At 56.9% G+C, this 14,481-nt stretch overlaps 1 protein-coding gene across 2 annotated transcripts in view; it reads right to left on the bottom strand.

Annotated features, from left to right (window-relative positions):
• GNG2 (G protein subunit gamma 2) overlaps positions 1–5,636 on the bottom strand; it is a 109,466-nt gene extending 103,830 nt beyond the window's left edge. The window contains exon 1 of one of the 2 annotated variants that reach the window (XM_075926192.2): positions 5,480–5,636. The gene's annotated coding sequence lies outside the window, so the exon portion shown is untranslated. The remainder of the gene's footprint in view (positions 1–5,479) is intronic. The other variant, XM_075926194.2, reaches the window with a different exon arrangement.
• Between the last annotated feature and the right edge of the window lie 8,845 nt (positions 5,637–14,481).

The raw sequence follows: 14,481 nt of genomic DNA, 5'->3' as shown, positions 1-14,481 counted from the left end.
ACTACGGCTATTTAAAGGGCTCGCAGCTCTGTCTCCTGCCAGGGTAGCACCACGCCTGTGAGCCATTTATATAGGATCCTGCTCTGAGCCTCCTCCTGGAAATTCGGTGACACCAGCTGCAGGATATAATGAGAAAACAGCCAGATGCCGTGTGCAGGCTGGATCAAAGCGTTAGGCGGGTAGGATCTGGCCCCCCATGTCCCATCTTGCCTGGGCTTGTCCGAAGCCTGCAAAGGGGACTTGCGGAAACATGGGCTGCTCTTCACGAGGTCAGTCTCTCTTACTACGGGTTAGGCTACTCTAACCCGTCCCAGTGGGCAGGACCCAAGGAGCCATTACGACAACTGGCGATCACTGGAGGGAAGGGGAGGCCTGTCCGTTCCCCCTTTATTTTGGGACACATCCGAGGCTGGCCGCTGGGTGTGCACAGTCATCAGCATAAAAGTAGCTACAGTCATTCTAGACCCCAGGATTCCCCTCTAGGGGAGAGATTTGCCAGGTTTTGGCCACTGTGCGGCGATGAAGCCACGCACAGAGCATGGCTCGGGGTCACTTCAATCAGGTAGCATGGACGTGTAAACGAGCGCAGAACCTGACTCGTCCTCCACAAAACGGCGAGATTGTACGGGCGCCTTGCATCGTCACTCCCCCCCTCCGACGCAGCGCTGTGCCACCAGGAAGTGCAGACACACTGAACAGCAGGGAGGAAACTAGGGTTAGAACTTTCCCTGAAAGCGGAATCCAATTTCGAGCCAACGCCTCCTCGTGCGGTCCAAGAAACGTCTGGCAAACCTGTCGGTGAAGGCACCCAGACGGATGCGCGGGGGCAGGCTGAGCCCAGCTGCGGCGAGCCGCACAGCTGGAATGGGCAGCCAAAGGAGCTCCCAAGGTTCCCGTCAACGTACGTCTCTGCAGACAGCCTCAGACAGAGCAGCACTTTACGTGCGACCCCGTCTGATCCGACCTGTATTTTACAGGCACTGTCTAGGTTTTCATTAACAAGCCCTGCCCTCCCCAGAGCTTCCAGCTGGCACGGGGAAGAGGCGCCCCGACTCGCTGAACGGGAGCCCACTAGGGCAACGTTTGCTCACGCCAAGATCTCAGGTGAGTTGATTCTGCGTCTGGAGAGCCAGTCTCAATATGCTCTGAATAAATTGCCAGCCCCGGGGGGAGCAGAGGGTAAGCACAGTGCTGCTGAGATTCCCTAGAGGGACCAGTCCAGACACACACGCCTACACCAGCTCGCCCGCATTCCAAGAGGAGTTCCCAAGTTGTGGGCAGCAAAATCCAAGACCCTTTTTTTGCCCGATTCTGTACAGCTTACAGTTCCATGTTTTCTGGTGATAGTAGCTCTGTTCATCACTTCTTCTCAAGAGACCTTCTTATGCCAGTGTTTCTCAACCAGTGGGACGAGTACCCTCAGGGGTACTTGAGAGAAGTCTGGGGGGGGGGGGTATGTCAACAACTGAAATTTGGAGAAAACTGAATTTTTGTTTTAAGTTTTATTATTTTTGTACTTTTTACACCCAAAAATTTCATCGCCCACCCAGCTACAATTAAGTTGTTCCAACAAACGTGTTGCAATTGTAGAAAAAAAATTGTGTCTGAAAACTGTAGGTACTGGGGGTACTTTTTTGTTTTGAAAAAGGGGTACTTTATTATAAAAAAAAAGTTGAGAAACACTGACTTATACCATACCACCTTCTGTATGATTGTCATGTACAACTGAGGGTGCTACAGCACACCTACTGCCCCAAAGGAGGTAGGGGAACTCTTCTCAAACTGAAAGAGACATGGCCAAAAATATTTCTCCCCCTCCTGTGCACTGCCCGACGACACCTCCCCATCACGGACAGGGGCAAGGTTGCAGGAGAGTGGAAATGAAGCGCCCCATTGGCCAACATCAGCAGAAGCTACACACTGCAATTCCCACAGGTAAAGCAGCCTAAACGTTCAGCCACGGGAATAACTGGGATGGAAAAGCACCGCGGCACGAAGCGTGCTTTGGAGAGAAACAGCCCAGCAAGAAACTCACAGGGCCAGCCAAGTCCTTGCTGGATGCTGCTTAGAAACCTTCCTAATGCAGCATTTAAAAGCATTTAGCAGCCCCAGTTGAGAAAAGAGATCATTCCGCATCAAATTCAAATTCCTCACCAAGGCTCTGCACAGCCTAGCTTCTCCCTAGCTCTCCAGCCTTGTTTTGCACTATCCTGCACCCAGGCATTGCATTTGTGTCCTTCTTCCAATCCTGCACTATATTCCCCAATGGCCCTGATACCCAGAATGCCCTCTCTAAATCAGGCCTGCTCTTTCTTCCGTCCTGCGACACAGCAGAAAAATGCATTTGTGCAAGGGTAAAAGATATATTAAAGAACCAACAGGACACGGGGGGAGGATGTTATGTGACCTGATCCCCCATTCCAGAAATACTCATTGGTTCCACACTTGTTTCTGATAGGCTCATGGTACAGTAACTAAATACTGCAATGAGCGGAAAAAGTATATTTAGTATGTAGACAGGACGCCTTATGTAGTCTGCAGTGTTGTGTGGCCATATCTGTCCCAGGAGATTAGCACAACAAGGTGAGAGAATCTCTCTTATTGGACCAACTTTTGTTGCTGAAAGAGAGAAGCTTTCGAGCCGACACAGAACTCTTTAAGTCCATCTTTTGAAAAAGGGGGAGTTGAAGTTGGAAACGTAACAAAAGAAAATAAAATAACTAACATTTTATCCCTTCTCAGTTACAGGGGGGTGGGGAGGGATCTCGTCCAAACAGTACCACGACGGGGGCATTTACAGAACTGTTCAGCAGGCTGGTGGTACTGATGTATGTCGATATTCATGGGGAACAATGGGGTAAGGAACGGACGGTACCCACTGCAACGCTGTGATGATAGCATTACTCAGTTCAGCAAAAGATTGGCGGTGTATTAGAAAAGGCCTATTATAATCCTTGTGAATGTGCTTCAACAGCACATGGGCCTGCATTCAGAGCACTGCCTTAAAATTAAACTGATCACGACTATCCGCGTGGCTCTTTGACACTATTAGAGACAGGCTTTTGCTCCAAATGCTTCTAACACGCCACATATTCCATGAGTGGAAGGCAATTCACACACACACACACACACACACACACACTTCACCCGAGTGCTTTCTATGGGATAATTAATTGAGTTATATTTCATTTCATCCACTGGCCATATGGCAGAAAAGAGGATTAAAATTTCAGTCTCAAAATGTAGTCAGTGAAATCCAGTTAAATACAGTCAAACTATAAACAGAAGCCCCATTATTGCACTGCACACATGATGCTGCCAGTACACATAGCAACCTTTTTCCTTATACTGCACCAAAATACAGGTTCATCTTTTGGCCCAAGCTATCTGACAACTAAGAGGTTTGTTTACTGAGCAGAACTACAAGCTGTGGTTCTGTGTTGTCTTCGGGATAGCAGTGGGAGGGTCCTGACTGGGAGTTGGCCAGGAAAAAAACAAAACAAAATACAGCTTTATGCCGGTCTCTGGATCCTTCAATAAAATATGGGAACAATAAACTGAATTTTAAACAACTACAGACAATAGGTATCACAGTATGACAATTACTTTTGTCATGCATGTTAAGGATCATTACCTTTTAGTTTATCATTCTCTAACTTTAATCATACCTTGGGAGTAAAAGGAGGAAGAGATGGGGATTTTTGTTTACCTATAAATCCATTTTCAATCAATGTAGCTAAAAAGGCTCATGTTTCAAGGGATTTTGCTTCATCAATTTGACTCTTTGAAAAACAAATACAGAAAATTAAGTTTCCCCAAGTTCATTTTTTCCACCTGCATATCATTTATAATTTTGCATTTACTTCTAACAGCAATGTACAAAAAAATACTCCTTTGCCATGTTAGCCCTCATTAAATGGTTACAGATCACCAGTACTTCCTGTAAAATCCCGTTTAAAAAAATGTGTTTTGAAAAATAACAGTCTGAACTCACAGCTTTTATACAGATGCTCTTTTTTGCTTTGTCCAACTGCTACTACATGAGGAGGTGGAGAAAGGGTGTGGATAATACTTTGGTAGTCCATCTTTGGTATACAATGGTAACTTTAACTAAGGGGTCAAAAGATACTAAACCAAAGAGCTTGGGAATTAGACATTTACGTACGACTGAAATTCTTGAGTTTGATTTTATGCTATTTTGGAGAGAACGTAAGACTGGCCATACTGAGTCAGACCAAAGGTCCATCTACTGAGTTATCCTGTTTCCCAACAGTGGCAAATGCCAGGTACTCTAAAGGGAATGAACAGAACAGGGAATCATCAAGAGATCTGTCCCATCACCCATTCCCAGCTTCTGACAAACAGCGGCTAGGGACACCGTTCCTACCCATCCTGGCTAATAGCCATTGATGGATGATAAATGCAATGATTAGGGAGTATGGAATGGCTAAGCAAATGCAATATGTATATGTATAGTTGGGATTATGTTTTCCAATATGCAATTACTTTACATTTACCAACATTACCTTGATAAATGTAATGATTAGGGATATGGAGCAGCTGCCATATGAGATGAATTAATAAGACTGGGACTTTTCAACTTGAAAAAAAGAGGACTAAGGGGCGATATGATAAAGGTCTATACAATCATGACTGGGGGGGGGGGGGATTAATTTCAGTTAAATGAAAATTCCATCCATTTCCAAAATAAATAAATAAAAGGAACACTAGACCTCATTCATGCAAGAAAAAGCTTTTCCTACCATGGCAAATGAGTTGATTCAGGGAGGATCAGCAATTCTAAATCAAACCTTTGTGGAGGAGAGGGCCCTCTTTGGAAAGATCCCATTTTACTGACAATCTTTAACCCCCCACCCCCATCTATTTGTTTTCACAATCTGAATTCTCAAGACAATCCCTTCCCTGTATTCCGGGTTGTGAATGGCACTGGGAAGGGGAGCAAAAGACACATTAAAACGGACCCGCTCCCCTGCAAGTGCTCTAGGAAAGGAATTAGGGAGACGCCTTTTGCATCCTGGCCGCCTTTCTGCTCAGAGCCCACGGGCACTTCTCCTCGGGCTGCCCCACCTTTCCTCCGCCAGGCTGGGTGCCACCCGGGTCGCCTCGAGGGCGAGGAGGCACAACACGGAAATCCGTGCACCAGCGGAGCATTTGCACGGAGAGCCACGCGCGCCCCGCTTCCACCGAATCCGTGCTCCGCCTTGGCTCGCAAACCACCGGCAACCCCCGGCCAGTCTGCCGGCTCCGTGGCCATCGCAGCCGGGCGGGCACGGCCAGCGACTCCTTCCCCGGCGGCCCCGACCCCAGCCCCGTGCAGCCCGGCTCTCACGCGCAGCGCTGGCCCCCGGGCACGCTGGTGAGCCGCGCTTGTGAACCCGCTGGTGAACCGCGCTGGTGAGCGGCGCTTGCACGGAGCAGCCCGCCTGGGCGCGCCCGGGGCTCCGGCCGGGGCTGTTACCTGCTCGCTCGGGGCGCGGCGGGCTCAGCGGCAGCCCTGGGAGCGGCGTCCCCACCCCGCTTTGTCTGCGCTCATCCTCCGGGCACAGGAAGCGGCGCGGCTCCGACTTCCTCCGCCCCGGCTCCGCGCCGCTCGCCGGCCCGCCCCCGGGCCCCCCCCACAGCCCCCCCGCCCCGCCCCCGGGCCCCGACAGCCCCCCCTGCCCCCGCCCCCCACAGCCCCCCCCGCCCCGCCCCCGGGCCCCCCCACAGCGCCCCCCGCCCCGCCCCCGGGCCCCCCCCACAGCCCCCCGCCCCGCCCGCCCCCGGGCCCCGACAGCCCCCGGGCCCCGTCAGCTCCCCCCGCCCCGCCCCCGGGCCCCCCCCCCACAGCCCCCACCGGCCCGCCCCCGGGCCCCCCCCACAGCCCCCCCCGCCCCGCCCCCGGGCCCCGACAGCCCCCCCGCCCCGCCCCCGGGCCCCCCCCCACAGCGCCCGCCCCGCCCGCCCCCGGGCCCCCCCCACAACCCCCCCGCCCCGACAGCCCCCCCGCCCCCGGGCCCCCCCCACAACTCCCCCGCCCCGCCCCCGGGCCCCGACAGCCCCCCCGCCCCGCCCCCGGGCCCCCCCCCACCGCCCGCCCCCCCCCCCCGCCCGCCCCCCGCCCCCCCCCACAGCGCCCCCCCGCCCCCGGGCCCTGAAAGCGCCCCCCCCGCCCCGCCCCCGGGCCCCCCCCACAGCCCCCACAGCCCCGCCCCGCCCCCGGGCCCCCCCACAGCGCCCCCCGCCCTGCCCCCGGGCCCCGACAGCCCCCCTGCCCCCGCCCCCCACAGCGCCCCCCCGCCGCCCCGCCCCGGGCCCCCCAGCCCCGGCCCCGCCCCCGGGCCCCCACAGCCCCTCCCCCGGGCCCCGACAGCTCCCCCCGCCCCCCACAGCGCCCGCCCCGCCCCCGGGCCCCCACAGCCCCGACAGCCCCCCCCGCCCCGCCCCCGGGCCCCCACAGCCCCTTCCCCGGGCCCCGACAGCCCCCCCCCCCCGCCCCGGGCCCCCACAGCGCCCCCCCGCCCCGCCCCCGGGCCCCGACAGCCCCTCCCCCGGGCCCCGACAGCCCCCCCCCCCACAGCGCCCGCACCGCCCCGGGCCCCCAGCGCCCCCCCCCCCCGCCCCCGGGCCCCCACAGCCCCTCCCCGGGCCCCGACAGCCCCCCCCCGCCCCGCCCCCCCCCCCGCCCCCCCCGCCCCGCCCCCGGGCCCCCACAGCCCCTTCCCCGGGCCCCGACAGCCCCCCCCCCCCCCCGCCCCGCCCCGGCCCCCACAGCCCCCCCCGGGCCCCGACAGCCCCCCCCCCGCCCCGCCCCCCACAGCCCCGGGCCCCGACAGCTCCCCCCGCCCCCGCCCCGAGCGCCCCCCCGCCCCCCCCCGGGCCCTGACAGCGCCCCCCCCCCCGCCCCGCCCGCGCGACCTGACCCCAGCGCCAGGGTCTCGTCCGCCGCCTCACGGAGACCCCCCCACTGCCCCGTCCGCCCCACGGAGACGACTCCAGAACCCCCACTGCCCTCTGCCCCACGGAGACCCCCCGCTGTCCCACGGAGGTCCCCCACTGCCCTCCGCCCCACAAAGACCCCCCCCCCGCTGCCCCGTCCGCCCCATGGAGACCCTCCCACTGCCCCACGGTGACCCCCCCACTGCCCCGTCTGCCCCACGGAGACCCCCCGCTGCCCACAGAGACCCCACCGCTGCCCACAGAGACCCCCCACTGCTCCGTCTGCCCACGGAGACCCCCCACTGCCCCGTCTGCCCCACAGAGACCCCCCGCTGCCCCACGGAGATCCCCCCACTGCCCCGTCCGCCCCACGAGACCCCCCGCTGCCCCACAGAGATCCCCCCACTGCCCCGTCCGCCCCACAGAGACCCCGCCACTGCCCCTCTGCCCTAGGAGGCCCCCGCTGCCCCACAGACCCCCCCTGCCCCACGGAGACCCCCCACTTCCCCATCACGGAGACCCCTTCAGAATCCCCACTGCCCCTCTGCCCCACGGAGACCCCTCACTGCCCTCCACCCCACAGAGACCCCCGCTGCCTCATGGAGACCTCCCCACTGCCCCATCCGCCCCACAGAGACCCCCCACTGCCCCACGGAGACCCCTCCATGAGACCCTCCAGAACCCCCACTGCCCTGTCCGCCCCACTGAGACCCCCCCACTGCCCCACGGAGACCCCTCCAGAACCCCCACTGCCCTGTCTGCCCCACTGAGACCCCCCCACACACTGCCCTCCGTCCCATGGAGACCCCTCACTGCCCTATGCCCCACAGATACCCTCCCCCACTGCCCCACGGATGTCCCTCCAGACCCCCCACTGCCCCGTCTGTCTCACGGAGACCCCCCCTTGTCCTTCCACCCCACGGAGACCCCTTACTGATGTCCCTTGCCCCAGAACCTCCACTACCCCCAAGCATGTCCTTCCAGAAACCACTGCCCCGTCCTCCCCACGGAGACCCCCCCACACACACTGCCCCATGGATGTCCCTCCTGAATCCCCACTGCCCCTTCTGCCCTACAGAGACCCCCCCCCCACTACCCCACGACTGTCCCTCCAGAACCCCCACTGCCCTGTCCGCTCTACGGAGATCCCCCCCCCCGCTGCCCCATGGATGTCCCTCCTGAATCCCCACTGTCCCTTCTGCCCCACAGAGACCCCCTTCTATCCCTCCACCCCATGGAGACCCACCACTGATGTCCCTTGCCCCAGAACCCCCGCTGCCCCATGGATGTCCCTCCAGAACCCCTACTGCCCCGTCCATCCCACGGAGATTCCCCACTGCCCCGTGGATGACCCCCCACTGTCTGCCCCATGGAGACCCCCCCCACTGCCTCATCTGCCCCATGGATACCCCGAACTGATGTCCCTTGCCCCAGAACCCCACAGATACCCTCCCCCACTGCCCCATGGATGTCCATCTGCCCCAGAACCCCCTCTGCCCCACGGATACCCTCTCCCACTGCTCCCTCCACCACAGAAACCTCCACACTGTCCCCTCCACCTCACAGATACCCCCCACTGTCCTCTCTGCCCCATGGATACTCCCCCACTGTCCCCTCTATCCCTCAGATGTCCCTTTGCCCCAGAAACCACCCACCCACAGCCCCACTCTGCCCCATTAATGTCTCCCCCTGCCCCAGAATCCCCCAATGCCTCCTTTGACCCACGGATACTCCCCACTGCCCCACATATGTCGCCTTGCTCCAGAACCCCCCCTCTGACCCACAGATGCCCCCTCAGAATCCTCCACAACCTCCCCATGGATGACTCCCCAGCTGAGCCTCCTCCCCCCATGTCTTCCCACCTCAGAACACTCCCATTACTCCCTTCTGCTCCCTGGCCTCAGCCTATGCCTCACACTGCACCCCTTTGGCTCTCCACATCCTCTACCCACTCTGCTACCGCCACCCTGCTGGCGATATTCCTGCCCTCTCTGCTGTCCCCACCCCCTCTACACACACCGCTTCCCCCCTCCTGGTAGCCCCTGATGCCCTACCCACTCTGCTACCTCCTCGGTTCCCTGCACTGGTTCCCTACGGACACGCTGCCAGTCCTCTACCTTCTGCCACCCACGTCCCCAACTCGCCCGCCCTACAGTCACCCTGCCTAACCATTCCCCACGTTATTCACTCACCGCTGTCCCACATCTCTCCCCGTCCCTGCAATTTCTATCCATGCTTTGCTACCTCTAATCTACCAACCTACCCACGGCCTGTGGGAGCTGATCAAAGGCTTTTGCTTCCAGGCAAACATTTCCAAACCAAGCAGTAACTCTTCCGTGGTGAGGTAACTACAGGCCACGCAGGTTTGTCCCCATCTCCTTCTCCCAGCAGAGCAGTTGCTGAGCTGGGAATAGAAGCCAAATCTCCCCAGTTCACTGCATCGCCTTGAGCACTAACATTTATGAAGGTGTCCACTTGAATACTGGGGTGGAGAAACATTTTAGGACTGGGGGGGAGGGGTTGCTGACTCACAGAAAAATCAGTTGGGGGGTGCCTACAAGTGAGAAGCAAAAAAACCAAAAACCAAAACCAACCCCCAAACCCACTGACTGAGATGGAGGAAAAAAAGATGCTTCCTGCACTTTCCTTCCATACCAGAGCCTGGGGGGGGGGGGGGGGGGGAAGGCTAGTAGATTCTGTGTGCTTCAGCTACATGGGGGAACAGTGGGGGTGGGGGGGTGTAGAGTGCCAGCACTGGCTCCCTAATCCTGGCAGGGGAGGGGGGGACATACCCAAAGCCTCAGGGGCCAGATCCAAGCAAGTCGGGAGCCGCATCTGAGAATTTTTGTTGCTGGCTTTTTTTTCTTTTAAGATGGCTTCTTTTTTTTGCACCAAGTATTAGCACCTAAAAATACCCACAGACACAATTTAGCTCATTTAGCTGTCAGCACCTGATTACACCTACAAATCCACTATTTAAAAGTCTAAATAACCTAAATGGTACAGCAGGATAATTATTTGCACCTGCAAAATCACAGGCACAAAGCGAGTAAAATAATTCTACAGTTGTTCGCTGCAGAAAAGTATATCCAGTGGAAGGTGGAAGGAAAGGCCTTATATGCCCATGTACAATGGTTTGATTTTTTTCAGGAGTCTGGCAGTGCTAATCTGAGCCTCCAAATACCGGCTCGTCCAGGGACTGGGTGGGTCTAAGTACGAGTGGCCAGCCTGAGCTTCTGCAAGTTTTCAATGCGTTAGCTTGGGCTCTGCTAGTCTGAATGTCCCGGCTGGGCAGCTCGCCTCTAGCTGCAGTGGAGATGTGCCTTGTGGGCTGCGAAGCAAGAATCTCTGTGGAATAAGGTGGCATTTGACATGTTGCTGCTTTATAACCTCTCTCTCTCTCTCTCTCTCTCTCTCTCTCTCGGAGTCCAATTGGTCAAGAACCTCTCCTCAATGGTAAGAGCTAGCACCACCAAATTTGAAATGCAATGAGGCCAGAGTTTGGTTGTGGCAGGAAAATGGGACATGCCTGGAATTCGATTGTTTTCCCTATCATGGAAAGGAAGAGGGCTCATCGGAGGGACGTGAGACTGCACAGTCACCAATGGCGGCAGCGAGTGGGGCGGGGAGGGGGCAGACTTACTACTGGGGGACAGCCCCACCAGGAAGAGAAACCACTGGCCCAGGAAAGCGGCTCCGTTTCCCAAATGCTTTCCTCCTGGTCCTTGCCCATAACACCGCCCCGGGGAGGGGGAGGAGAAGTCTCCCCAGCCCTACCGCCATGCCACTTCCCGGAGCACCACTGGGGCTGGGCGATGCAGCCCCCCCCCGACTCCCCTACCGACGGGGCTGTGTGGTATGGCCATGCTGGAAGGCCTGTGCAGCCAAACTCCAGGCCCAGGCCTACAGATTACCAGCAAGAGGCTTCCGTGGTCCCCCCAACCCCAGGCTGGCCCCCTTAGGCCATCCCTCCCCAGCCCCCGGGCCAGACCTGGGCAACACCTGGGAAATCTTTTAGTAATATACTATCTGAATGGGCTCACCGGCTTGGCTCAAAGGAGCTGCTTGTGTTTCTGAGAAGCAGAAAAAATTGTAAAGAGCAGGAATTATATGAGGATTTGCCATCTTCAACTGACGAGCCCCCAAGAGTGTGGGGGACCACAGGCCTTTTTGCCAGCACCAGAGCTCTTTGAGGAAGCGATTCCTTCTTTTATCTGAACAGAAAAATGGGTTAGACCAACTGTTCATCTAGCCTAATAGCCCATCTGCTGACAGTTGCCAATGCCAGACACCTGAGAGAGAATGAGCAGAACAGGGCAATTATTGAGTGATGCAGCCCCGGCTTCCGGTAGCCTGAGCATGGGGGTAGCTTCTCTGATTGTCTTGGCTAATAGACATTGCTGGACCTGAACTTAATTCTTTCTCGAACCCAGTTATACTTTTGGCCTTCACAAAGTCCCCTGGCAATGAGTTCCACAGGTTGGCAGTGTGTTGTGTGAAGCACTTGCTTTTGTCCGTTTTAAACCTGCTGCCTATTCATTTCATCTCCGTCCTGTTTGCTAAGCTGGACAGTCCCAGTCTTTTTCATCTCGCCTCAGACAGAAGCTATTCCCTACCCGTAATCATGCAGGACTTCATACAACGGAGTCCTGATCAGATGCTCCGGCCACGCCCGTCCATAATGACAGCCTGCACTTTACAAGCCGTGCACTTTATTAACAGAATGCAGGCATAATGAAGTAATGGCAAGGCTTTGCTTTTTGGCCAGAGCTTTTTCACTTAGGCAACTCAAAGCACTTCACAAGCTTAATGGTCCAAGGATCATTAAGCAGCATGGAAGTGGATGAGTATTATCCACCCCCCTCTTACAGAGAGGGAGGATACGTAATGTCAGGGCTCGATTTGTAATGAAAGAGGTGCCGGGGCTCAAGGAATTTTTTTTTTAACTTTCATAACTGACAGGGTGAACTCAGAGGTGCTGGCATTGTGATCTGCCCCGCCTAGAGGTGCCAGGCCTGCCAACGGGGGGCAATTACCCTGGTGCCCGAAGATTCAAAGAGGCTCCGGGGGTCCCAGTGCTGCTATTGTAGCAGTGATGGCATGTGGCGCCCGGAGCCCAATAAATCGTTGCTGGAGAGCTACATGGCATGCCAAGGGCTGGAGGGAGGTGCCGTGATCCGGGTGGTATGGAGGGCTGGCTTTCCCTGGCCCCGCCCTGGCACAAATTAAGCACTGAGTAGCATGCACAAAGGAACAGAAGGAGAAGAGACAATAAATGGAACCCAGATGGACTCCCTCTCCATCTCGTTAACCACAAGACTTCCCTTCCCCCTGCTACGATTTCTGGAAATTCGTATATGCCAGCAAACAGACCTCCCATAGCAGCCCAGAACCAAGGAGCAGTGTGTTTGGGGGCTGATTTTTCAGTTGGTTAAATAGAAAAGATTTTTCTCCCCTTAATGCTCACAGGACCATATGTGGAACTTGTGTAAATCAGGGTAGTGCCGTTGAAGTCCATGGCACTAGGACAATGTATAGCAGCCAGGCAGATTGCTTTTGTAGTCTAGATCTGCTGCCCACTGGTGCTACGACTTTTGCACCCTATGGCTTTGCCTGAGCATGAAAGGGAAACCTTTTCAATTCCGTGCCAAACATTGTGACAGTGTATTCGCATGGGCCTGGGAGTGCATTGTGGGTTTAGGACACTGCTTCTCAAATTTGTTGGCCCACCCCGCTCAACGCAGACCACCCAGCCAACCCCTTGTGATGACAGACTGGGTGCAGGAGGAGGGGTGTAGGGTCTGGGAGGGAGGGGGTTAGGGAGCACTGACCTGGCTCTATGCCTCCTACCCAGACCCACCCACCCCGCTGCTCCCATTGGCCATGATTCTGGCCAATGGGAGCAGCAGGCGAGTGGTTTCCTGTGGTGCTGTTGCCCTAGCTGGGGGTGGGGGAGGGGCAGTACATAGTGTTGCTTCCTTCTTCTGCAAGCCGGATCCAGGCTGCAAGGCTCACCACCCTCTCCCCCGGAGCAGGAAGCCGACGTTGGCACTTCAACCTCATGAGGGCCAGGGGGGCCTGGGGCTGGAGCATCAGCACAGGCTTTCTGCCCGGGGTGGGGGAGAGAAGCCCTGAGCCCATGGCCCACCTGCAAGATGGTCGCAGCCCACGAGTGGTGCACAGGCCACGCTGAGAACCGCTGGCTTAGGAGAAGCGCCTTTAACTCTGCAGAAACACATGCTACAATCAGCTTGTCTCGCCAGGGCATTTCGCAAGAACTTGCAACTCCCCGCCCTGTGTGCTTCTTGCATTTGTCTAGAATTTCTGCACGTTTCCTGGAAAGGAGGCAATGGACGGTGATAACATGGGTTTCCCCTCTGGTTACCATGGCAACCCTGAATGACTGATTTCCTATGTTGCCATGCAAATGCAATGGATGAGGTCAGCTTTTGTGCAACACAAAGCCGGCAGTAATTAAAAAAAAAAATCACGAACAAAAAGCCCCCACAAAAACTCTCCAAAACCCTGTTATCAAACCTATTTTCCCTCATTCGCAAGAAGGAAAAACACATTTTCATTGTCAATCTCTCTCTATCCAAGTAAGGAGGCGGGGTCCTTTTTGGGGATGATGAGGAGCCTGGATAGGCGAGGCAGGGGGAAATATCTTTGCTAGGCATATTGGACGGATGACAGGACAATTGCACAGATGCCTTTTTGTTTTTGGGGGACTGATTCCACCAGACTGGAAGCCTTGGACACCCACCTTATTCATAGCCAGCATGTTTCTTGTGGTTTTTTCCTTTCATCCAATTGTGCATTACAGTTGAAAGGGTTCACAAGTTTTAGCTGATAGTCATTGCAGATGCACATAGCTCATCTGTGTCATAGACCCTCTATTGCCAGCAGCTAATGGCGACTCTCCATTAGCTCAGGAGGGAAGGGCTTGCACTTCTGAAGCAGGAGGACAAGCCCTTATATACTATCCCCAGTATTGCTGCAGGGCCCAGTACCAACTGAGAAGAGGCTGACTTTAGACTTGTTGCATTTCATAGAATCATCGAATACTAGAACTGGAAGAGGTAATCGAGTCCTGTCCCCTGTCCTCATGGCAGGACCAAGTACTGGCTAGACCAGTGGTCCCTAACCTTTTGGGGCTGCCAGGCACCCGGGGGCGGGGCCACCCATATGCTGTGTGCCCAGTGCCAGTGCCACCCATGCACTGCACTCCCAGGAGCTGGTATCACCCACGCGCTGCGCGCCTGGGGCCGGCGCTGCTCCTGCCTGTGTGCCCAGGGGCGGGGACGCCCATGCACCGCGCACCCAGGGCCAGCGCCACGCCTGTGCCGCACCCCTGGGGCCTGTGCTGCTCCTGTGCTGCATGCCCAGGGACAAGGATGCACATACGTCACGTGCCCAGGGCTGGCACAGCATATGTACCGCGTGCCTGGGGGCGGGGCCGGGGCCAGCACAGCCCTTGCGCCATGCACCCGGGGGCGGGGCCACCCATACGTTGCGCACCCAGGGGCCGGCACTGCCCATTCA

Source organism: Pelodiscus sinensis, chromosome 5 (genome assembly GCF_052426305.1).
Source record: "Pelodiscus sinensis isolate ZL-2025 chromosome 5, ASM5242630v1, whole genome shotgun sequence".
Classification (NCBI taxonomy): Eukaryota; Metazoa; Chordata; order Testudines; family Trionychidae; genus Pelodiscus; species Pelodiscus sinensis.
Note: the sequence above shows the minus strand (reverse complement) of the source record. Positions and strands in the feature narration are given on the sequence as shown.